Below are 27,551 nucleotides of genomic sequence, written 5' to 3'. Positions count from 1 at the left end.
ACAGCTGGGCCACAGTCACACATGATCACATTTTGAGTGCTTAGAAACCACTCCACATTTACAGTCATTTTCAATGTCCTCCGTCCAAGATGGTGAAGAGAGAATGACTGGCTCAAGGTCACCTGGAAAATTTTGTGCTAAAGGTGGAACTACAAATCATGATCTCCTGGTTTCTAGCTTGGTGCTTTAACCACCAGACAAAACTAACTCATTTGTTGTTGTTTTAGTGTGTACCAGAGGTGGTGTTCAGCCGGTTTTGACCAGTTCTGGAGAATCGGTAGCGGAAATTTTGAGTAGTTTGGAGAACCGGCAAATACCACCTCTGACTGGCCCCGCCCCCATCTATTCTCTGCCTCCCATTGAGTCCCAGCTGATCGTCTGGGTCTCCTTTTGTTGCCCTGTGCAGGAAAATAGAGCTGGAAAGCAGGTTAGTGGGGTGGGGAGGGAATGGGATTTTGAAGTAGCCTTTCCCCAGGAGTGGGGAGGGAATGGAGATTTTACAGTATCTTTCCCCTGCCACACCCACCAAGCTACCAAAGTACCAAGAAGTAGTAAAAAAAAATTGAATCCCACCACTGATGCGTACTAACAATATAGGTCAACTAAATACAATTTGTCTTGGACTGATTCAAGCTCCACTCCCTGTACATAATTCAATCACTGTCCATGTCTCAGTGCAGAAAGTCAATTCTCTCATTAACTATTTCTGGCCATAATTCAGTGTTTACATGTTTTTTTTAGAAAAACTTGAATACACTGGATGACTTTCTAGTGTGGTAGTAACATCTTATAAAAAGAGTAACAGTGGCCAATTCCAAACAGGTGCCCATTGCATCTCTTTTTCCTTTAAACCTCCTTACCAAATTCATTGCAAAGGTTATTCAGCCTGGCATCCCAAGCTATTCCTGGGATTCCAGGATCAGAAACTCTTTAAAGCAGCTGTGTCTTTCCATGGATTCTGAATATCCCTTCCTTGGCTACAATATGATATCAGGAAAAGGCACATTTGGTTTTATTAAAAGAACAATAATAGGGGCTACATGAGTATCCCATTTGCTCCAGAGCTTTTTTTTGAAACACCATTCAGATTTTCTCATTGCCATGTGTGACAACTTTTTTTTAACCCTTTAAACATTATTCTATTTTTGTTTTGTTTTGTTATGTCTACCCCACTTTTCCTCTATGGGATCAATGTTCTTCATGCTAGACTTCCAAGTCAACTTTTAACAAAAAGCAGTGGTTTGGTAAATGCCATTTAGCTTCATCAAAGCTACTGCATTCTGTGCCTTCATCCCAAGTCCTGAGGCTAATGAGAGATCTGCTAAATATCCTGACATTTTCTTGCTATTTAAACCTGCTGCTTTCTTTGTCTATGGCAAGATATAATGTCTCTAGGAATTAATTGCAGTAAAGAAATTGGAGACGTGAGCTTGTGAGAATCTATCTAAATACCATCTCAACCTTGATGCTTCGGTCTAATAGGATTTCAGAGGTATAATGCTATCACTAAGCATTTTATACAGATTGGATCTAAAGGATACCAACAAAAGATTGAAGGACAGCACTTTTACCCTTTATTTCAAGGGCAGATAGTCCTGTCTACCTGCATAAGTTGCCCCAAGAGAAAACTTTCTTCTACAGAGAATGTTGAGAATAAGTAATGCAAAATCTTTTTTTTTTACACATTTCTATTAATGAAGTGATACAGCTGATAATTTAGAGCATGATTCCAATTTCAAATTCTTATCTACTTACCACCATGAGGAAGCACACAAGAATGAATGTATTGGTCAATGTTTATAATTCTCCTTTATAATGTGCTAAAATAACTATCCTTGCATAGATAAAGATGCAGAAAGAGAGGGCCTCTATCCAACAATATTTGGTGTCAAAGCTCATTGGATACTTACAGCAACCAGAAAAAGGAAACTGGGCAAAATAAGGGAGTAGATTGGACTGAGAGATGCATATGCTGCTTTATATATTTCCAGGCAACTTTCGAAATAATTACAATACATTTCACTTTTATGGGGAAGAGTGAGACTGAACAACTAGAGCTCTGTGAAGATTTAATTTGAAGAGTCAAATCAAAGATAATTCAATCGAATCATTCCATTGAATTGATGCGTCAAACTGTATTAGGTGTCCCCGAGTTGATTCAAAGTTTCAGTGGAATTTTGTTCTTGTGAACACATACTTTTGCTCCATCAAATTGAGTCAGATTAACTCAGCTGTACATGTTCAAGTTCTGATTTGACTCAAGTCTTAATTGGTGCACACTAAGTTGACTCAAATGCCACTGGTTGGCCTGTTATTCTGTCATAGACAATTATGATTAAGTTGTGCTTCAGACACCAAAGGTTTTATTTAAATAAACATCTATCTTTCTACACTCTTTATATTTGAAAATTATTCTCTTTAAGTAGGAACCAGGATCTATCCTCATGATTACAGAAACTAAAATGGAAGTCACTTGGTCAGTTCCACAACAAGAATGTAGGGATATATGGTAACACCATCCATCTTACGTTTTACTATTCCTTTCCAGTGATTGCATTTCATGATTTATGATGGTATGGAAACTGAGATTATCACCATAAGTCATGACATATGTAAATGCACCCATGCCACTGGATCCAGTTGTATGATTTTTTTTGGCGGAAATTGTTAAATGAACAATGTGGACATTAAGCAAAACCATGTATTTCTATGAGTATTTTTTTTTTTTTTTTGCTGGTGGGCCCCAAAAGCCAGAGAATAGCAGAAAATATAATAAATCAGAGTAAATCTGCCCAGAGTTGCCTTAACTGGAGATGGGCATCAAATAAATTTGATAAATAAATAAAAACAAATAAATAATGGCCCGAGGGAGGGGTCAAATGCATCATCAGTCACAAGTCCCTGTGTGTCCACAAGAGATCTAAGTCCAGCCCAACTTGAATGCCTCTCTTATCTCCCTTACATTTCCCTTGACTGCTGGTATGTCAGATTCTTACAGAGAGCTTAAGCTTCCAATAAATCTTTATACACATTTAAACTGGCTTTGGGTCAGCATGCACCAGATAAGATTTGTTGGGTTGTGTATTTTAGATCAGGTGGTAAAGAACATTTGCAGGAACTGTGTATGTCTAGTCTAATGAAAAGAAGGACTAGAGGAGACATGATAGCAGTGTTCCAATATCTGAGGGGCTGCCCCAAAGAAGAGGGAGTCAAGCTATTCTCCAAAGCACCTGAAGGCAGGACAAGAAGCAATGGGTGGAAACTAATCAAGGAGAGAAGCAACTTAGAACTAAGGAGAAATTTCCTGACAGTTAAAACAATTAACCAGTAGAACAACTGGCCTCCAGAGGTTGCGAATGCTCCCACACTGGACATTTTAAAGAAGAGATTGGACAACCGTTTGTCTGGAATAGTATAGGGTTTCCTGCCTGAGCAGGGGGTTGGACTGGGTGATCTCCAAGGTCCCTTCCAAATCTGTTATTCTGTTCCTTCAATGATACCCCTAAAAATATAATTTTAGATTACCAGTACTGTTGTTTGCATAACTGAATTGTTTTTTATTGCTGCAAACTCAATGTGTCTTGTCTAGATTTGTGTGAAGGAATACACCAGTTCATTTTTTTTTCAACAAAAAGTGAGTTCATTTGTCAAGGAAGACAGACATGATTTTTTATCCAAACAGTTTTGAAAGTTTTAAATGTCTAAGAAAAATATAAAGAAATGTTTATTATAGGAGTTCCACTTTGCAACTGCTTAACAAAGATATTTTGGGGGTTGAAATTTGTTTGCTTTTTAAAGTCAGTCAAATACATATTCATGTTCTTTGAGAAAGGATTGACAGTCTAACAATTTTATTTCCTGTAGACATTAAACGTAAAGTAACCATGGTTGCAGTATACTAACCATTGACGGGTAATTCTGAAATTTACTACTAGAGAAGTTCTGTTGTCTTGTAATTATAATAATATAACTAATGATTTAATGGAACTGAGGTTTGAACTTTATCTATTTTATGCTTCTGAACAGCAGAACCACTTTAAAATGGAAGAATTTTTCTATTGTATAATTTAACAACTCTTAAAAATAGACTTGTGAGTGGGCTGATCTAAACATAATAGTGCTATTATTAAAAGTAACAAGAGCTCCTGAAAGGGTTTACTGACAAGATGGAGTATTCAGCAGCTAAAAGGAAACAAATCTCTTTAATGATGAAATATAAACATTATTTGAACTATGCAGGGATGAGAAAAAGAAAGGAGATCATTTTTAAAGTTTTTAGTGGTGGCATAAAATGAACTTGCTGCATTTGAATGTTCCGTACATCAATAGTTTTATTACCAAATCATTTAACCTCTTTTAATAGTGGCACAGCACAATCTCTCATGCTCAAATCCCATCTGAAGAAGAACGAAACCCTGGCTTACATTTATGAACCATCTCCTGTGCATTTTAAAGCTTCGTATCATAAGCATCAACCTGATCTTTTACTGTAAATCGGTTCTTGCAGTGTTGACACGGACAATGATCCAGCTATGGATTCCCTCAGCATACAGATTCCTCCTCAATTATATCAAAATATGTTTCCAACAGATACACCTACATGAACTGGATGGGATACAAAGAGAAGTAAGAAGAGGAATAAGAATAAGAGTAGGAGTAGAGTACAGTAGAATAGCAATAGCATTTAAACTTATATACTGCTTCACGGTGCTTTACAGTCCTCTCTAAGCAGTTTACAGAATCAGCCCCTTACCCCCAACAATCCGGGTTGTCATTTTGCCCACTTTGGAAGGATGGAAGGCGGAGTCAACCTTGAGTCCGGTGGGATTCGATCTGCCAAATTGCAGGCAGCCGGCAGTCAGCAGAAGTAGACCGCAGTACTGCACTCTAGCCACTGCATCACCATGGCTCTATAAAAATAAGAATGGAATGGAATGGAATGGAATGGAATGGAATAGAATAGAATAGAATAGAATAGAATAGAATAGAATAGAATAGAATAGAATAGAATAGAATAGAATAGAATAAGAAATAATAGAATGGAATGGAATGGAATAGAATAGAATAGAATAGAATAGAATAGAATAGAATAGAATAGAATAGAATAGAATAGAATAAGAAATAATAGAATAGAATAGAATAGAATAGAATAGAATAGAATAGAATAGAATGGAATGGAATGGAATGGAATGGAATGGAATGGAATGGAATGGAATAGAATAGAATAGAATAAGAAATAATAGAATAGCAGGGAATGGAATGGAATAGAATAGAATAGAATAGAATAGAATAGAATAGAATAGAATAGAATAGAATAGAATAGAATAGAATAGGGTTTAATTGATGTATGACCACAGTTGAGCTCAACATTTCCATGCTAAGTAAGACAGTTGTTAAATGAGTTTAGCCACATTTTACCACCTTTCTTGCCACAGTTGTTAAGTGAATCACTGCAGTTGTTAGTAGTACAGTTGTTAAGTGAATTTGGTTTCCCCATTGACTTTGCTCATCTGAAAGTTGCAAGGGGCAATACAACCATCATAAATTCATGCCACCTGCCAAATATACAAATTGTGACCATGGAGATGCTGTGATGGTTATAAATGCAAGGACTGGTTATAAGTCACTTTTTAGTGACTTGTAACTTTGAACAGTTACTGAACGAATTGCCGTAAATTAAGGACTGTGCTACAAAAGAATGGCTTTTGCATTTCTAGCAGTGATGATGCTACTTAGTTGGATAATGAAACATCTACAAGAAACAACCAAGCTCAGAGGCCACCCAAAACTCACAGTTCAACCCTGAGCCACAAAAATTCTCTTTTGTTGGAGTTTCGGTTTGCAGCGCTTCGGGGCAGGCAGAAATCCACGATCGTGCACGGTTTTTGCCTGCGCTCGCCGCTGGAGTGCCCTGAGCCATCCGGCTACAGGGCTAAGCCACCTCCGTAGAAGGTGGTGAAGACAGGGGGGATCTGGCAGGGTCGAGAGAATCGCACCTCTCCTCCCTAGCCGGCTAAACTCCCTTTTCCGAAGGCGGTATGAGCGGCAGTCAGAAATGGCCACCACAAAGAAGCACTCAGCCGGGAAAGAAAGTGCAGGAGGAAGTCAAGAAGTGAAAGTTTTTTTTTGGCTGACCAGGATAAAGTAACAACGAAGGTACCCTGGAACTTAAAATTTTCAAAAGATACATCGTTCCCAGAGACTTACAAGCGGCAGATGAAAGTTAAAAGGGAAAGTTCTTTTTTTTTTTTTCACTCTCCTTCCTAACGTTGACAGCGAACAGAAAGAAATCAGAAAAACCCGCTTTGGATTAATAGGTAACTAAACTGGATAACTAAATGTCAAAGGGTTAATAAGGATTTCTGAACATCTAAAAAAATCTTTTTTTGCTGTAAGTGGGAAGGGAGAAGAAAAGAATTGGAGCAGGATTTGGAAGTAAGGAGGAGATTGCCTAGAACTTTAAAGAATTATTAAATACTAACAACACTTCTAAAAGATACATTTTAACTGGAATTTTGTAACTAAACTGTAACCCCAGAAAGAGAAAGTGAAGAAAGAAGAAAGTGCTAAAAGAAACAGCTTATTTAGACTGTTTGGTGACTTTGGGACTTTTGGAAATTATCTTTGAAGGACTAAAAACACTTGGGTGGTTGTTTTGGAAAAAAAATTTCTTTCTGCAATGGCATCACTTGTGGATGAATTGAAAATTGAATTCAAAAAATACAAAGAAGAGGAACAAGAAGGGAAGGGTTCTCTTGGCTCCCTTTTTCAATTCTTAGAAATGACGATTTGCACCTATGAGAAACTAACTGCGCAACAAGATGATTGGGACAAAGAAGAAGCCATCTTTGATGAACAAGTAACTTTACTTGGGGAAGAAAGGGAAAAGGAGGGGAAAAAAGGGAGACTTTAAGTTTTAAAAAAACAACAACCAAAAAAGAGAAAAATAAGATGAAAAGTGGATATAATGTTAGAAAACAACAGAAAGGGGGAATACAGAAGAGGGAAAGGGAGGTGGAGAGACAAGGGGGTAAAAAGGGCAGGGAGAAGAAGAAGCAAGGGAGGAAGGAAGGGATGAGAAGCTTCAATGGTGTGGAGCAAGATGTAAAGAAACAAGATTCATTTAGAGATAATGGGTAAAAACTTAATTGAAGGGATTCTGAAAAGGTACATAAGATTGTATTGTTATATTTGTACTTAGAAATAATGTTAGAAAATTAGAAACAACATGTGTTTAAAAAGTGGGATAAAATATTCAGTGTAACTTAGTGAAATTTCTGCGAATAAAAGGAAGGCAATGAAATAAATGAGAGAATTGAAGTAGAAAGGAATGGGAACATTTTAATGGTACAATGTTTTTAAAATATAAGTGATGTGAAGTGGGGGGAAATAATTATGGAAAGTCTATAAGTGTTCCCATAAAAGCATGATATTCAATTGAAAAGTAATGTGTAAAATGTTTAAGATTTAAATGAATGTTAATATTAATGATAGATTTGAATTGGTATGGACTGTTGTTTTAATTACATTACATATTTATAATTTTTTTTCTCTTTAAAATATAATGTGTAACTTTAGAATGTACTAAGCAGAATCCAAATGGAAGTTATGTACTATACTAAGTGTTATAAATTTAGGGGAAAGAGATAAAGGCGTCATACTCCAATTAGTGTACAGGAGAAATTTTGTTTAAAGAGAAAAGATAAATAGATAGCTGGAAATAGAACAGACAAAGAATAGTAAGCATAATGATCTGAACTGAGATGAGATAAATAAAATAAATCTAAGAAAGTCAAAAGACGGGAGAAGCTATATAGAGAATGTAAAATGGTAAGAAGATATGGAATGATATATAAAATGAACATGAATTTGAATTTGTGTCTGTATGAAGAGATGTAACCCGGGACCAAGCAGCTTTCAGAAAAGATGTTTTATGTTTTTTTTTAATATTTTATGTTTTGTTTGTTTGTGTATTGTCTTTGAAAATCAATAAAATTTGTTTTTAAAAAAATCTCTTTTGTTGATTAAGACTCTGTTTTTCAACCTTGGCCACTTGAGGATGTCTGGACTTCAACTCCCCAAAATCCCCAGCCAGCTCATCTTGGGTTTCCCTTCAACTATCCTGTTTCCCTTTCTCTTATGCTATGAGTAAACTCCAGCAGGATCTTCTTGGCTATAGCTAGATTCCATTTGGTCAATATATTTCCCAGAGCAGGAGAACATAAATATATTTGATGCACATCCTTAATTAAGAGCACTACCCATAGCTGGCAAATGCAACACACATAGGGCTCCTAATTTCAAGCACATATTTCTTCTGCTACTATGTCCTTTTCCCCTTAATAAGATATTCTGGTAGCCCAGAAGCATCTGTTTTACAGTTGTTGCAGAATAATATAAATCTTACGTTTTAAATAAAAACAAAATTTCAAGCCCTCACTTTCTTAGCTATACACCTGTCTGCAGGCAGATTAAAAATTATCATAATCCTATATTTTTGACAACTGTATAAGAAATGCTGATGAAATGTCCTCAGTGAATTTTTAATGTCAGCAAGGGAGAGAATGTAGAATATTCCCATAGTTAAAACAAGCTAACTTTAAAAAAAACAAAACAGTTTTATCTTTTAGCCAAGCAATAATCATTTGATTCAGCAGTCCATATCTAAACAATGATATGCTATATGGTTTGAAGGTAAAACTGGAAACAGGTTCTTCAGGATTTTGGAGATTTGAGGCTATAAATTCTGCAGGGAGACTATTCAACGTGAATACGTTTTATCCTGGAAGTTCACCCTTCTACTTTTGGGGATAACACCAAATATAGAAGAGATGACAACCATAGTTCATTAATTCTTGAACTCCATCTCTTGGCTCCCACAACCTTTGTTGCTCTTTTCTGCACTCTTTCTAGAGTCTCAACATCTTTTTGAGAAGAAAATAAATCATGAGAGAGAGAGATGGGAAAATGTGGTAATTGAAAGAAGTAAAATGTTCCCATTGAATCAATCCTCAAACAGAAAGCTAAAACAAACGGAAAAAACCTCCTCCTGCAAAGAAAAAGCCATCATGCGATCAGTTTGAATTCCAGTGGCCACAAAAAGGGACATTGGATATCTTCTTGTCCAACCCTGAATTGCAGAATTGGGCTATGTTAACAGATAACAGATAATCAGATTGGAAGGGACCTTGTCGGTCATCTAGTCCAACCCCCGCCCAACCCCCTCAATCAGGAGACCCTATATCATTCCAGACAATTAGCTGTGCATTTTCTTTTTTTTTCTTTTTCTTATTTTTTAAATTTCATATCTATTTACAGTAACAACATTGTTTCATTAGTAATACATATATTTACATTTATTTCTATACATTAATTCTTATTTCTTTGTTCTACCCATTTATACCATCTATCCCAAACTGCATAATATCCCGATTCATCCTTGCCTTTTAATTCTGCTGTGAGTTTATCCATCTCAGCACAGTCCAGTATTTTTTGCATCAGGCTCTCTTCGGATGGTATCTTGTCTGTTTTCCAGCCCTGTGCAAAAACTATCCTTGCCACCGTTATTATATGTAGAATGTTACATTGTATTTGTTTGCTAAATTTCCCCTTAATTATTCCTAATAAAAATATTTCAGTTAAATTCTATTTGGTGTTCTGTAATTTCTTGTAGCCATCTTTGTATCTTCATCAAATATTTTTTAGCTTCTGGGCATTGCCACCACATGTGAAAAAATATTCCCTCTTTTTGTTTACATTTCCAACATTCTGATTTTGTATTCGGATATATTTTGGCCAGCTGTGCATTTTCTTAAAAGTTTCCAGTGATGGACTACCCACAACTTCTGGAAAGTTAAAAACTGGTGATTACATGACCCAGTACATTGCAATTATCATAAATACATGCCAGTTGCTAAGCGCTGGAATTTTGTTCGTTTGATTGTAGGGATACTGCAGCACTCACAAATGTGAGCACCAGTTATATAAGTAACATTTTTTCAATACTGTTGCAACTTCAAATGGTCACTAAACGACTAGTTGTAAGTCGGGAACTAGCTGTATATGTTTAACTTAAGAAGGTCATCAAATTGCTTCCTTTGGCTTTAAAGTATTTTATTTTCATTTATTTAATTTGATTTGTCCTGCTTTTGAAGTATGTTTTCTGCATTGCTGTCTTTGCCAAAGATGCTGGCCTAGAGTCTATGCCACATTGGTACAACAGTTGAAGCACAAGAGTTTGGCACAATTAACATGAGATTAACATGACCATAGGAATTTGGACCCTATCCAACAGCAGTGTCAAATATAGAAGAATTAGTTGGCTATAGCCAATCTTCTCTCCAAAGAATTGTTCCCTCATTCCTGCTGCATGATAGTTACAGCAATTGGGGAATGCTAAAAACATAATTCTAAATCTTTCTGGAAGCAGAAAAAAATAAAACTGTTCACACTGCCACCTCTCCCCAAATAAAATTCAACCTGATTAGCAGCCAAATCTGAGTTTAGCATGGGGCAGGAGGATCTAATGGCTTATACTGCACTGAATAAGTAAGCAAACTGGAGCACTTCAGTTTTCAAAACTACAATTCCCAGCATCCCTCGTTATTGTCCATATTGGCTGGACTCCCTTGGGGCTCTATTTCAGAAGCAATTTACTGGAGTGGCACAGATGATCCATTCTGATCCCTGATCTATTGTATCTGAGGAAAGTTGGGGACGGGTAACTTTTTGCATCTGCTTATCTTTTCTGCTCTTCCTACAGATAGGGCAGAGTCCATTGGCTTTTACCAGATCGAACAATTGAGGAAAATATGTCAAACTGTGGACTGCAGTGGATTTTTTTCCCTCTTCCATTGCACCAAGCAGGGAAAAAGTTGCTCACATGTTCAATATAGCGCAGGGAAGATAACAATCCAAAAGGGCCATTTTCTCTGTTTTGTTTTCTGCCCATTATTTTTATTGCTTTTCTCTAGTGCTTTTATTGTCATAAAACTATGTGCTTCAGGAAAAAATAAGAATCTTTATGGAGAACAAAAGAGGAAAAAAGAACAAAAGCTGAAAGCAATACAACCATACTGTTAACAATTGTGTTGTGCTGTACAGTATCAATATTTAAAGTAGTGACTTTTGGCTCCTAAGTATTTTGTTTATGTCCCACTTCAGGAAAAAGAATTATTACATCACAATTTCCCCACTTTTCCAGTATGAGCAGGACTCAAATTATTTTATGTAAATGAAAATTGTTGCCATGTTTGAGGAGTTCATAATCTGTCGTTTTTATGGATCCCTAATTCCGGTAGTTTGGAAATAGAGTTTTAGGTGAGGTTGCTCTGCTAATGAAGGATTAGGTTCAGGTGCTGGGTATTGGATCAAGATATCCCAGATTTAGCAATAGAAGCTCACTGTAATGTTGCTCTGGAAAAAATTATATATATATATATATGGTATTCGGCTTTGTTCGGGTATTTTCCCACGTCATTGTAGTGGTTCTTTTAAAGTTGTAGCAACGTTTCAGCAGAATCTCATCTGCCATCATCAGGCTTCTGTATAGTGTTCGTCTGTGAGTCAGACTTTTACAGTGGTTTCAGATTTAAATTTGGGGCAGCCTATTGCTGTGCCAGAATGGTTTTTTCTTCATCCTGATTGGTTGGGAGTCTTGGTCTGTGTTTATTGGTCTCGGAGTTTGCTGTGTTCTGCTGCCCCAAATTTAAATCTGAAACCACTGTAAAAGTCTGACTCACAGACGAACACTATACAGAAGCCTGATGATGGCAGATGAGATTCTGCTGAAACGTTGCTACAACTTTAAAAGAACAACTACAATGATGTGGGAAAATACCTGAACAAAGCCGAATGCCATACATGTAAGTACCCGCGAAAACTTAAGAAAATTATATATATATATATATATATATATATATATATATATATATATATATATATATATATATATATATATATATATATATTTTCTGAGGTTCTCGTGGGTATTTGTATGTGGATCTTTGGTTATTCGGGTTTTCTCCCGCGTAAGATTGGAAGTATCTAGGCAACGTTTCGATGAAGTCTCATTCATCATCTTCAGGCTTCTGTCTTCAGCTCTGTGCTTCTCAGAGTGATGTGAGCTTGCAGCTGCTTCTTCCTTTTAACTGCTAATGGGGGTGTGACTTGATTGGGTGGGGGCTTGGCTGTGTTCTGATTGGGTGGGGGTGTGTTCTCATTGGTTGGGGGTTTGGCTGTGTTCTGATTGGTTGGGGGTTGGCCATGTTCTGATTGGCTGGAGGTGTGTTCTGTTCAGGTGGGGGCTTGGTTGTGCTCAGGTTGGTCTTAGTTACTGGGGGATTTGAGCTGGTGAGCTGTGATCTTGCTGTTTGGCCGAGTTCGTGGTCGTGCTGCATCTTCATGGTGGGGGTCAGTTCGCTTCATGTATGGCTCAGAGGGGTTTGAAGTGGGTAGTGATGCAGCTGCAGTGCGGCTTCTGGTCTGTGGTCATGTCTCATCTTCTGTGTGGGTGTGAGTCTGCTTTTTACGTGGAAGTGTGGTGGTGGCATCTTGTGTGGCCCTCGTGGGTGTGGGTCTGGTGTCATTCATCATGTTAGGTACCCGTCTGTTCATGAGGGCGGGTTTCCAAATGGCTGGTAAGCGGGAGGTGTCATCTCTTTTATTCTAACTTTAAACGCCCACACAGCATGAATAAAAGATTTCTATAGAGATTTCTATAGAGCATGAATAAAAGATCTCTATAGAGATTGAAAAAAGACCAGAAAGCATGAACAGAAGAGATGATTCCACCAGGCTGTCAATCATTTGGAAGCCTGCACTCACAAACAAAAAAATCTCCACACCACAAGCCAGGCAAACACCTGGGCACAAACAGATCCCCCCTGATACCTCCAGCTCAAACACACCCCAACCAGGCACCCAGATGAAACCCAGCTTCCTAACTAATGATAGCCGTCCATTTACCCGAAGCCAAGCTGCACTAAAGACCTCCATTAAAGTAACACAATGCTGCCAGCCAATCAAGATACAAAAAGAGCCAAAAACAGACAGAAGATATCAGAGACACCCATCAAGCAGAACACAGCAAACTCCGAGACCAATAAACACAGACCAAGACTCCCAACCAATCAGGATGAAGAAAAACCATTCTGGCACAGCAATAGGCTGCCCCAAATTTAAATCTGAAACCACTGTAAAAGTCTGACCCAAAGATGGACACAATACAGAAGCCTGATGATGGCAGATGAGATTCTGCTGAAACGTTGCTACAACTTTAAAAGAACTTTTAAAGAAGTTGTCAACAGCAGCCACTGTCAACTTCTCCTCGGGCTTCCTCCACCTGTCTTCTTCTCAGGGTCGCGTGCCCTCATCGGGCCTCAAACACGCAGATTGGGAATGCAGAGCTTGCTCTTCTCTTCTCACCCCACCACAGCACTGCAACGGAAGACCACAATACAGAAGCCTGATGATGGCAGATGAGATTCTGCTGAAACGTTGTTAACTTTAAAGACACAATGACGTGGGAAATACTGGAACCATGTCAACACATCACATGAGTACCGCAAGAAAACTTAAGAAAACATATATATATATATTTGTTTTCTTAAGTTTTCAAGGGTACTTACATGTATGGTGTTCGGCTTGGTTCGGTATTTTCCCACGCCATTGTAGTTCTTTTAAAGTTGTAGCAACGTTTCAGCAGAATCTCATCTGCCATCATCAGGCTTCTGTATTGTGTCTTCCGGTTGCAGTGCTGTGGTGGGGTGGGAAGAGAAGAGCAAGCTCTGCATTCCCAATCTGCGTGTTTGGAGGCCCCGGTGAGGGGCACGTAGACCCTGGAGGGGAAGACGAAGGTGTGAGGAAGCCCGAGGAGAAGTTTGACAGTGGCTGCTGTTGACAGCTTCGAGGGAGACCTCATTTGCTCCAACGTGTGAGTGATCGGCCATCTTGATGGCAGACCGAAGTCACAGCACTTTAGCCCAATGAGGAAGATACCAGAACTTGAACAGCGTTTTTGGCATCAATCGATGGATTGAACTTGGAGTGAAGGAGGCAGAAAGTGAAAGTCGAGGAGAGAAATGGCAGAGAGAGATGGCAGAACTGTGAGTCTTAAATAAGAGGATGGAGTCTGAAGGGAAATGGCGATCTGGCGGTGAAAGCAAGGAACTCTTAAGACAGAGATCAAAGCCAATTTAGTTGATTAAAGATTGACTGGTGTCTTCGACCTGTTCTGAAAAATTTAGAGTTGATTTAGACTGATTATCTAGGAATTTGGAGTTCAATTTGATGGATTTGTGACTTGTAAAAGAAGAACAGTTGAAAAAAAGTAAGAGACAGGACTAAACCCAAGAACAGAAGTGACATTTTGAGATTGTACAGAGAGAAGAGAAGCTGATGTAACAGACTGTGACTAAACAAAACGTGAACGGACAAGGAAAGGAAAGTGATTGAATATTACTGGACTTCTTTTTAAAGAATATAATTAATGAAATAACATTTTGATTAAGGTTTGATTGAATTTATTAAGAATTTAAAAGTTTAAATGATATGAAACTGTGAAAACTGGTGAAATACTATTTTGATGATTATTGATTGATTGATTATTAACAACTAATGAAATAAGTAAGGTCGTATATATAAGAAGTGGAATATAGAATTGTTTAAAGGAAACCGAACTTTACAGTTAAAGATAAAGAATACAGTTGATATACCATAATATAGTAATATAAAATAGTTGTATAAGAACAATTTACAGCACGTATATTTTAGGATATTATATTACACTCTTTCTCCCTTTTTTCTCTCATTTCGATATTATCCTTTCTGTCATCCCTTTAGCTCTCTCCCTTCTTTATCTTCTTTAATTTTGGTGATTCAGTTAGTTTCAGATTCTATAAAAGATTGAATCAAATCTGAATAATTTAGAATATCATAAGTGGAAAAGATATTTATATTCTAAGGGAAACTACTGAATAGAACTAATAACAAAAGAAAAATCAAAAACAGTGAATGGTAAAGTGGGAAGATATCTACAATAAAGTTAGGAATATGACCAGTACTACAACAGTGAACCTGAAAGGGAAAAAACCGATGTCTGGTTCATTAATATCTATTGCATCTCCAGCGGGCCAAAAAACAATAGAAGGAATGTTGAATATGGAAAAGATGAGCAATGCAGCCAACATGCAGATGATGCAAGCAACTTTAACAGCTATTCAGGAAACGATGCTTAAAATGCAGGAGACAATGGTTAATAACCATACAGATATGAAGACGGAAATGGGAGAAATGAAGGGTAAGATTCAAAATTTAGAGGAGAAGATGGGAATGATCCAACAGACACTGGAGAAGAATGAACAAAGAATAAAGAATATAGAAACTAAAGCTGAACAAACAGATAAGAGATTGGATGGGATGGATAGGAAAGTAATAGAGATGAACAGAGGCTTAGAAGATTCGATTATCCATCTCGAAATGGAACATGCAGCATTCTATTTGAGGTTCCAAAATGTATTGGAATCCAAAGAGGAAGACCTGGGAGACATAATGTCCCACTTAATAGCAGAGGCATTGCAAAGGGACCAGCAGGAAATAGTGAAAGCATTAGATGAGGTCTACCAAATCCATACAAACTACGCCAGACGAAACAAGCTGCCTAGAGAGGTCCACATCAGGTTCGCCAGAAAAAATGTAAGAGACATTGTATATAGAATCACAAAGGATGAGCCGATGGTGTATAAAGAAAAAGAGATTACAACCTTGAAACAAATTCCAAGGCGGGTAAGAAAGTTGAGGAAGGACTACAGATCTCTGGTGATACTACTGAATAAACGAAACATCTGGTTCCAATGGCTGGTCCCTGAAGGAATGCTGGTGACATGGCAAGAAAGAAGAGTAAAAATTGATAGTATTGAAAAGGCGCAAGAACTTTATGATCAGTTGATGGAAACAGAGGAAGAGGGGAGCAGTAAAGAAGAGTCAGAAAGCAAGAGTCAGGAGGACCAACAAGAAGATCAGCAACAGGGAATACAGGAAACGGACCAAGAAGAGAGAGGTAAAGAAAAGAGAGAATACCCAAGGAGAGAAGGACTAAGAACAAGACCCCAAAGAGAAGCAAGAACAAACAGAAGATTTAGGTAGACTCAGAACAAACAATGGAAGAAGAGATTAAATTACTTTCAATAAACATCAATGGATTAAATTCCCAGATCAAGAGGAAACAAATATTAACCAAATTAACTAAACAAAACGTTGATATTATATGCCTACAGGAGGTACATATCCAAAAACAGCATAAAAATATCTAGAATATCCAAAGTTGGGTGTATTATTTACAGCATTGGCAGATCAAAAGAAAAGGGGGGTAGCAATTTACGTAAAAAAGGGATAAATGCAAAAGAAAATCTATGCAGTTGAACAAGGCAGAATTTTAATGATACAAATTAATTTACATCAAAAACAATTACTATTAGTGGGGATATATGAACCTAATGATAACCAGAAGAAGTTTTATAAGGGACTGTATGATAAAATAATTAGTGTAGGTGAAGAAAATATTTGCTTGATAGGGGACTTTAATGCCATTGTTGATGTTAAAAAAGACTATATTAGTATGGAAGGGACTAGGAAGAAGAAAAAAAAAGAGAATTTTATGAAAAAATATTTTTGATTTAACACATGAGACCAATTTGGAAGATATATGGAGGAAGAGGAATCCAAATGAGAAGAAATATACATTTTATTCTAGTCCACAAAAATCATGGTCCAGAATCAATATGGTATGGGTTAATGGGGCAATCGAGAAAGACATTAGTGAAGTAGAGTTAATGCCTAATATATGGGCTGACCATAACCCAGTTAAAATTACATGGATAGGACATAGTAAAAGGAAAAGGAGATGGATATTAAATTCACAAAAAATAAAGGAAAAAGAATATATCTCAAGAATGAAAAATGAGTTAGAAACATTCTTTAAGGTTAATCTAAAACAACATACTAGTTTACAAAATTTATGGGACACTACAAAGGCCTTCGTGAGAGGCATATCAATAGCCTATATAGCTAAGAAAAATAAAGAAAAATGGAAGAAACAGAATGAATTACAAGAAAGGATTAAAAAAATTGAATATGAGCTCCAAAAAGACCCAAAGAATATGGAAGTTAAGAAAGAAATAGGGATGATTAGATATGAACTAAATTTGATAGATATTGAGGAAAATGCACGGTGTATTATCAGATGGAGGAGAAAAAGAGAATTGCGCAAAGGTATTTTGGCGAGCTTTATAAGCAAGAAGATGTTAGGGAAGAAAACATTAGATATTACTTGGAGGGAAACGGTCTGAGCCCAATTTCAGAAGAAAACAGAGAAGTACTTAATAAAGAAATACAAAAGGTGATACAAAAACAAAAAAATAATAAAACACCAGGCCCGGATGGTCTACCAGGCGAATTATATAAAAATTTATCTGAAATATTTGAACCAATATTACTGGAACTATATAATGAGGCATTAACGCAAGCTAGACTTCTGAGGTCCTGGTCCGAGGCATACATCTCCTTAATTGCAAAAGATGGCACTGATCAACAACTAATTGAGAACTATAGGGCAATCTCATTGCTAAATACAGATTATAAGATATTTATGACAATATTAGCAGAAAGAATGAAACCAGTTTTGAGTGAACTTGTACACACAGACCAGAATGGTTTCCTGCCAAATAGACAAATTAAAAACAATATTAGGACAGTACTAAATTTGATTGAATACTATGAAGCTCACCCAAAAAAACAGGCAGCTTTAATTTTTTTACATGCACAAAAAGCATTCAACAATCTTAATTGGAAATTCATGCTATATCAAATTAAAAAGCTGAATTTTGGCACTAATATAGAAAAAACACTACAAGAAATATACTCAAATCAAAAAGCAAGTGTATTATTAAATGGAGATCGTACTGAAGATTTTGAAATTGCAAAAGGAGTGAGACAAGGGTGTCCATTATCGCCTCTGTTATTTATCTTGTCTGTAGAAGTGTTGCTAGCTGCAACCAGACAAAACCCAGAGATTTATGGAATTAAGATTAGAAATGAGGAATATAAAGTTCAGGCATTTGCTGATGATTTGGTATTTATAGTGGAAGATCCAATGAATTCAGGACCAATATTGTTGCAACAAATAGAAAAATTTGGGGAAGCAGCAGGATTTAAAATAAATAAAAATAAAACTAAGATGATAGACAAATCCAACAAGTAATTACATTAAATTAAATCCTATGTCTCCATCATTCCTGATCTTGAAAACAAGATATACAAACATGAAAACCCTATTTGCAGATTCTATTCTCAACAGGAAGTCATTGTAGAAAGTTAGCATTCATCCCTCTCCTAGAATAATGAAATATTTTGAGAAATATTAAAAAGGCAGAATATTATATTTCCCTGATGAGAAATGGAGAAACACGCTCTTGGAAAGCAGCCCCCTACTTTTCTTAATACCCCTCAGTTGATGGTCAGCACTTAAGAGATAAAGAGATCGCTAGCTCTATTCATAAACAAATTCCCTGCAGTAAGGTCTGACAAATGTAGGATTAGCCCTCAGCCACAATAGGAATTGCCCAACGCTCCTTCATTGTATCAGCCAAACTTCAACCAAATGTATCTTAGACAAACTCCTAGGATTGTACATGGCCCCATGGGAATCTGACAACAGCCAATAGAATACATGTTCTTGCACAGAAACAGGAAGCTCAAGTTCAAAACCCAAGAGAAGGTATAAAAAGCCCTCACTCACAACTCCATGTGGTCAGCTGCTCAGAACCACGTGTGCTTGGTAATTCTGTTCATCATTAAACCATCTTTCCAATTAGCCTCCATGTTTCCAGTGTCCTTCTCCCAGCTTGGAACTGAATCAGATGGATATTTCTTCCCACATCCTGATCTGTTGTATGTATGTATGTATGTATGTATGTATGTATGTATGTATGTATGTATGTATGTATGTATGTATTTGGCTTACACCATTGAAAGGACATTCAATATTGGAAATTGTGGATTATTAAAACTGGTGAGTTTAATGAACCAAGCTGCATCTTTTCTACAACCCTCACGTTGGGAGTGTGGCCTTTCTAATTAGCAGTTTAGAGCAGCATTATTATTATAAAGGGGTACCAAAATTTTGCATATATCCCTGTCCCTCTGTTGATGCAGCCTAGGACAGCATTGGGGTTTTTTTTATTTTGTAGCTGCAGCCTACTTCTCAGTCATATGTAAGTAGCAGTACACTAGGACACCTTAATCCCTCTCGCAGGTACTAATGGTGACTCAGTTTCTGCCTTATCGCTTACCTGCACATTTGATTTTTCTTTCTTTGGTTCTGCTTCTTGTCTGGACTATTTTGCAAGGCTGACATCATTAATGCTTGATAGCTTCCCAGAATCATTCTGGCAAGTGGGCAACTATAGAAATGGATGTCAGCAAACAAAGGAAACAAAACAGCTGATTGAAGTAGATGGAGAGTTTTTTGCATCGGTGCCAGGGTAAAATAAAGAGAGATGTGTCTGCAAGGTAGATTACCTGCAATCTGCATAGCCCCAGTTTTCTAATTCATTTTTCTACTGCGGTTTTATTTTTCGATGAGATTGTGTGTGTGTGTATGTGTATATGTGTGTGCATACATACATACATACACACATGCTCACACTAATATTTTCAGTTCCCTTGGCAAAGTTTTTGGGAAGTGGTTTGCCATTGCCTGTTTTGGAAAGACAAGAGCAGACTAAAGTCACCCAGCTGGGTCTCTGTTTAAGGCAGGACCAGAACTCAGATTGCCTCTTTCTAGCTGTGCCTTAATCATTATACCAAAGTGGCTCTCTATACAGTAAACTGTTATCTTGCATTCCCTCTTACCTGGGAGTTGTGTTCAATTGAAGGAAAGTTAGTTTATTTCAGAGTAAATTGAATACAGTCTGTCCACCTAGAACCCTCACTGTATATCGGACATTAACATGATTGGGCGGGTCCAGAGGTATTTCTCGAAAAGAGTACTCCACTCCTTACTGCTCACAACAGAATCCCCTATGCGGCCTCCAGGCTGGACAATCTGTAACCGCGGTCCAATCTAAGCATAGTTCACAAAATTGTCTGCTACAACATCGTGCCCATCGACGACTTCTTCAGCCTCAATCACAATAATACACTGGCAAACAACTGATACAAACTCACTTCAAACCTGTTTGCAGAAAATACGACTTCAGCAACAGAGTGGTCAATGCCTGGATTGCTCTACCCGACTCCATTGTTACAATCTTAATCCCTTACAGCTTCAACCTCAAACTGTCCGCTGTGGACCTCACCCCATTTCTAAAGGGGGTGTGCATAAGTGCACCAGCGTGCCTACCATCCCTGTCTTACTGTCCCCATTTATCTGTATTTACTTCCTTTGTTCATATTTATTTCATGCCTATACTTGTTATCTTGTACATGTTTGACAAACAAACAAACAAACTGAGAAAGAGAGAGAGAGAGGAAGAGAGGGAGGGAGAAAGCTTGATGTAGTGATTAAAGATGCTAGATTAGAAACTGGATAAGCCTGAGTTCTAATCCTGCTTTAAGTGGGAACCAGCTGGCTGATTTTGGGCTGGTCCCTCTCTCTGGGAAGGAAGCAAGGGCAAGTCATACCATTAATTTTTTTTTTGCCAAATAAGCTGCATGGATTTGTTCATCTAGCCAACTGACTTGGGTGCACAAAAAAACCCTCAGCCCCCTTCTATATATAATGAAGCTGTTAAATAAACATTTCCCTACCACTTAGTTGCTATTATGTGAAATAAATCATTATTATTTTTTTCATTTTATTTATACATTTTTTTTCTTTAAAGTACATAAGTGCTTAATAAACAGTGTATTTTCCGGATCAATTTACTTATACAATATAATAATAAAACTGGTAATACTACTACTGTGTTTCTCATATAATAAGGCCGGGTCTTATTTTTTTTTGAGCCCCGAAAAAATGGCTAGGCCATCTTTTCGGGGGGGTGTGTGACTTAATTCCTCCCCCTTGTATCTTTGGGCGGGCGGGCGGCGATGGCTTGGATGTTGACCTCGGTGTTGGTGGGGCACTTCATATCGGGGTCAACGCAGGCAGCACCATATCCGGGTGTGCAACAAAAGTACTTCCTAACGGCAAGCCCCCCCTCCATTCCCCCCCCCCCCATTTTGCATGTTTTCATATAGGCCTTAATTTTGGGGGAGGGGCTTAATTTCATTTCATGCCTATAAAACATGCTGGGACTTCCTATTGGGGGAGGCCATATTGTTGGAGAAACAGGGTACTACTAATAAATATAATAATACTACTAATGTTTACTTATCTATAATCCAATTCTTGCTTCCTTTACTTATACATATCAGTGATTTTTGGCTATCTAATGAGAAGGAAGGACTCCCTGGAGAAGAGCCTAATGCTGGGAACGATTGAAGGCAAAAGAAGAAGGGGACGGCAGAGAAGGAGGTGGTTGGATGGAGTCACTGAAGCACTGAAGGTGGGAGCTTAAATGGTCTCCAGAAGATGGCAGAGGACAGGAAGGCCTGGAGGAACGTTGTCCATGGGGTCGCAATGGGTCGAACACGACTTTGCAACTAACAACAACAAATCAGTGATCTTTCATCTTCTAATTTCTACCTCTTTTATCTAACCATTGATAAAACAAATCCCATGTTAAAAAACATTCTGTTTCTTCCTTATCTTTTAATATTAATATCAATCTATCCATCTCGGCAAAATCTAATATTTTTCTAATTATACTTTCATCTGTAGGTGTATCCTCATTTTTTCAATATTGTTCAAATACAATTCTCACTGCTATACAACTACATGCACATGTAAAATGTATTATTAAATATGTGATCACTTTATAATATTTTTCTGGTAACATACCTAACAAAAATATTTCTGGTTTTAAATCTATATGTTGCTTTATCATTTTCTCTAGCCATGTATGTATTTTTGTCCATTCTTGAATTCATCTCTCTTTCATTTATATGTTCTTTCCAAACTTAATCAAGAAAATGTTTTCCTTTGCAGAGGAAATTTTGAATTTGCTCTAAATTAAAAGCCAGCAAAATAGAATTTCCTATTCCACTGATTCAGTTAACAAAAATTCATAGACATTTCCAGTGCTAAATGACAAATTCAGCTCAATATACTTGCAACAGAAGAACCCACAACAATCTTTCTAGGTTCACAATACTTTGTGTTACATTCTGGAATCAACATTGAAAGACAATAATACACAGCCAAACAACCGATACAAACTCAAGGTAAACCACTTCAAAATTGATTGCAGAATATACGACTTCAGCAACAGGAGTGGTCAACGCCTGCAACGCCCTACCCGACTCGTTGTTACAGCCTGAACCTCTCACAGCTTCAACCTCAAACTGTCTACCATGGACCTCACCTCATTCCTAAGAGGTCCTTAAAGGGAGCGTGCATAAGCGCACCAGCATGCCTACTGTCTCTGTCTTACTGTCCTCATTTATCTGTATTTACTTTCTTTGTTTATGTTTACACCCAGGGATGGGATTCAAATTTCTTAACAACCGGATCTGTGGGCGTGGCCTAATTTGTGGGTGTGGCTTGGTGGTCATGTGATGGGTGGGAGTGGCTTGCTGATTGGGCATGGCTACATGGTCATATGACGGGTGGGCACGGCTATGTGGTCAAGTGACGGGGGTGGGCGTGACTACATGGTCATGTGACTGGGATGGGCATGGCTATGTGGCTGTCAACCCAAATTTAAGTGGTCCTCACTTAATGACCAGGTGCTCGCTTAGTGGCCAATTGCTTAGCAAGTGCTTTTTGCCAGTTTCCAAGGCCTGGGGAGGCCCTGGCAAGGCCCAGGTAGGTGGCCATGTGGCTGGCAACCCAAATTTAAATGATACTCACTTAATGACCAGGTGCTCGCTTAGTGGCCAATTGCTTAGCATGATATAAGGATTAATGCAAATTGGAAAGGAAAGACTGCAGAGATTGTGCACAAGTGATTTGTACCAACCAACACACTGTGTAACTGAAGATGGTTTATGTTTTATGCTTTTGTTTATGTTTGAAAAAAATAAAACACTTTTATTTAAAAAAATTCATTTATGTATGCATGCAACTTCTTGTTACATTGATGTTGCTATATATTGATTTAAGCAGAAACAGATAATGTATAACATCAATGTAACAGGAAGGTGCCTGTCTCCCTTTTGGTAAGTTGCTTTTTTATTTATGTATGTATTTATTTATTTACTATCTGTTTTTGTTTTTATTAATCATAAAAACAAAACAGATACTAAAGAAATAAATAAACACATAAATAAAATTTATTTTACTATTCATCTTGATGTTTCTTTAAGCAAAAAAGAAACATCAAGATGAATAGTAAAATAATTTTTATTTATGTGTTTGTTTATTTCTTTAGTATTTGTTTTGTTTTTATGATTAATAAAAACAAAAACAGATAGTAAATAAATAAATAAATAAATAAATAAATAAATAAATAAATAAATATAAAAAAGCAACTTACCAAAAAGGAGACAGGCAAGTTGGCGAGCCAACTATGCCGGGGTCCTCCTCAGTCTTCTAGCTTGCTGCAGTGAGGATGGCCATCCCAGAGTCGGTTCTCGACCGGGCTTGTGGCGGCGGCGGCAGGAGGAGATAGGGGACCGGCCCAGCAGTACTTGCTGCTTTGCCTCCTCACTACCAATCAATGGTGGGAAGGCAAGCAGCAACTCTTGGGCCACAGTGGGCGAGGGAAGGTGGCGGGCCGGCGCTGGTGGCCTAGCCTACATGGTGGCCACCATGTGGGCGAGACCGCAGCACCGGGCCTGGGAGTCGGCTGGTGGTGGCAGCGGCAAGAGGAGGTAGGGGACCGGGCCAGCAGGAGCTGCTGCTTTGCCTCCTCACTACCAATCGGTGGTGGGAAGGCAAGGCAGCAACCCTTGGCCCGTGGCAGGTGAGGAAGGTGGCAGGCTGGCGCTGGCGGCCTAGCCAACATGGTGGCCACCATGTGGGCGAGGCAGCAGTACCGGGCCTGGGAGTCGGCTGGCGGCGGCAGCGGCAAGAGGAGGTAGGGGACTGGGCCAGCAGGAGGTGCTGCTTTGCCTCCTCACTACCAATCGGTGGTGGGAAGGCAAGGCAGCAACAATGGAGGGCCGTGGGCAAGGGAAGATGGGGCGGGTGACCGGGACTGGCGGCGGTAGGTAGATGATCGAGTTGGAAGATCGTACTTACCAATCCACATCTTTGGAGGCCTCCAGCGGGGTAGGCAGTCTGGGTGGGCAAGGACGGCTAGCGGTGGTGGCAAGAGGCAGGCAGGGCAAGGCATGCCGGCCAGGCAAGGATGGTTAGCAGCGGTGGTGACTGGGGCTTGTGGGTTGCCTTCACTCAGCCGGGCGGCATAAGGCAGGCAGGGATGGACAGCTGGCTAGCTGGCTTGGCTGCTGCTGCTGCTACTGGTGTGAGAGATGGCACTGCACGGGTAAATTTTTGTAATTAGTGCACATGCGCTATAAGTAGGGGTGGGGCAGGGAGGGCAGGGGAGAATGAGAAAGGGATTTTTGCGCATGTGTAGTAAAAAAAAGTTTTTTTTTAAAAAAACGGGTTTTTAAAACTTTGGAGCAGTGGATAGGGGTAGGGGCCGGGGCAGCGAAGGAAGGGATGGGTGGGGGAGAATGTGGAGGAATTTGCGTGTGTGCGCAGTAAAAAAAAACCATTTTTTTTACTTTGTAGTGGCGAATAGGGGCGGGGGCCAGGGCAGCGAAGGGAGGGGTGGGCGGGGAAGAATGAGGAAGGGATTTTCGTGCATGCACAGTAATAAAAACCGGGTTTTGGCCCGTAGGAGCAGCGGAGAGGGACGGGGCCAAGCAGGGGTCAGTTTTACTGGTTCTTAGAACTACTGGTGATGTTAACAACCGGTTCTATAGAACCGGTGCGAACCGGTAGAAACCCACCCCTGTTTACACCTATACCTGCTATCTTGTACATGTTTGACAAATAAATAAATAATAAATAGATTGGTGTGGGGGGTCTCCTGCTTGAGGAGGGGGTTGGACTAGAAGACCTCCATGGTCCCTTCCAACTCTGTTATCATTCTTGCAAAGTTCTGTAAAGATGTTCTTTCAGACATGAAAATTACATTCAATTAATTATCTTGGGCACTTCCTGATGGCCAGGTTAATGTGCATTCTTCCATCCTTGTGCTGAAGAGTATGTCAGCATATACTGACATTGTGCTGATATCAAACTGACCTTTCCTTGGCCTTAGAAATGACACACTGCAGGAAAAACGAATGTCCATCTCTATCCAGAATGTATGGCGGATTGTGGTGGGCAATCCCTGGCGCTCCTTCCTGCTTCATCCTGCAACCCTCTTCTGTCCCACCTTGAGTATTTTTTGGAGAGATCAATAATCGTGTATAAAAACAAACCAACTCCTTCCCACTAATACTGGACAAAAATACATAAGTGATTGGAAAAAATTATAAAACAACATATTGATTTAAAATCAGAAATATTTCTATTGGGGATTCTACCCAAAAAATACAGTAAGGAAAATACATATTTAGTTATTTGTATGTTAACTGCTGCCAGATTTGGATTTGCACAAAATTGGAAGAGTGAAGAGATATCTACAGATGAGAATATGATTAGGAAAATATTAGAATGTTTGGAAATAAATAGATTAATGCTGGCAATTAAGGAGAAAGAGCAATACTATATGGTATGGGATCTATTTTATCAATGGTTAAATAATAAAAAATGGAAATTAGAAACATGGAAACAAAATAAAGAACATATGTTAAAAGAGATAAGTAAATATTATGACTAGTATATTGAATATTATTATGTTTACATTGTAAAATTAATATGTGGAATGTTACTATGTTAAATATTGAAGAATTAATATTAATGTAACGAAGGATGTTGTAATTTTGATAAGTGTTTAACAAAGATATTTGTATCCAAACAACATACTGTTCAACTGAAGATGGAACAATTATATTAAAAATAAAAATAAAAAATTTAAGAATATAACAATTATATTAAAAATAAAAAATGTAAGAAATGGAACTTTGTAAATAGGAACCTAGGAATTTGGTCCACTAATGGGTAGGCATGGCAGGGGGAGGATACTGCAAAATCCCCATTCCCTCCCCACCCCACTAACCTGCTTTCCAGCTCCATTCTCCTGCGCAGGGCAACAAAAGAAGACCCAGCCAATCAGCTGGGACTCGGGAAGCAGAGAAGAGATGGGGGCGGGGCCAGTCAGAGGTGGTGTTTGCCAGTTCTCCAAACTACTCAAATTTTCCACTACCGATTCTCCAGAATTGGTCAGAACTTGCTGAATACCACCTTTGGTTGACTTTAATTTAGTTTTTTTTCTCTTTCTCCTGTAAGTCCAGAAAACCTCTATTCTTCCTTTCTTTTAGCTGGTTGTTGAACACTATTTATACTGCAGCATTTCATGATTGATTTCTTCTGTTTTATTCACCTCCATTGATTTTAAATGCTGTTACGTTTGCTTCTGCACAAATTATTTTTTCCCCTTAAGTATTTTATTCTTTTTACGAAAGTGGCTTTGGAAAGCAAGCTGTTTTAAAAGGAGGGCATTAAAACAATTAAACTCAAGGCCAGGCAGTAGCACCTGGGAAAGTTCTGCCTCTGAAACTCCCAGCAAGGCACTAAATGTTTCATATTTCACACTAAGATATGGTTTGTTTAACTACAGTTTTTAAATGAACCACATACTGGATTGGTTGGATTGGTTGATGCCACCTGCTGAGCTAAATAAGCCATATTATGGTATTACATCAATTCAATCAATGTAGTAGACAACATTGTATTAGATGGGTCAATGGAAATCATTAGGAATCAAACCTAGTTGGAAAATGTCTTTAAATTCTATTTTTGTCTCCTAAATAAAGGCCTGCAAAAAATGACGTTTGTTGCACCATCCTAGCAAATTGCTCCAATTTTAGAACAACAAAAAAGGGATAATAAAAATCACTCCCCTTCGGTGGACTAATGTAGAGTTTTTCAAAAGAAAGTTGATTTAATTCAGTCCTTGGATTCTGCAAAGCAACCTCACTTTTCTCACAGATTTCTCTCTAAAAAAAACTACTGTTTTCTGAGACATGTCACAAGTATGGAATACATACAATGTCCAGCAAGATGCAAACCAGGTTGTAAATAAGATGGCTTTTAGATCTGAAGGCTTAGATCTGCTTGGGAAACACCCAACCCAACAGCCAGGACAGAACAGGGGAGCAGAAAGCTAAGCATATTTTTTAGAGTTTAACCAAAAGTTGACACAGCCCAAAGATTTCTGAGCTCCCCGCTGAGAGTCAAACTTGGCCTAAGTGGAAGGATCACCCTGTTTCCTGTATCTTGCAAATCCAATCGAAACCTTGCCTATGGATGAGGATTTATGGTTCTTGGGTATTTCATCGTTAGAAGTGCCTTCCTTCTCTTGGGGATGCCATAAAGGACACATGTGAAC

The sequence above is a fragment of the Notechis scutatus genome, chromosome Z (genome assembly GCF_049901735.1).
Source record: "Notechis scutatus isolate UNSWTSFEM ecotype Mainland chromosome Z, rNotScu1.2, whole genome shotgun sequence".
NCBI classification, from domain to species: domain Eukaryota; kingdom Metazoa; phylum Chordata; class Lepidosauria; order Squamata; family Elapidae; genus Notechis; species Notechis scutatus.
The sequence above is the reverse complement of the archived record's forward strand: the minus strand, read 5'-3'. Positions refer to the sequence as shown.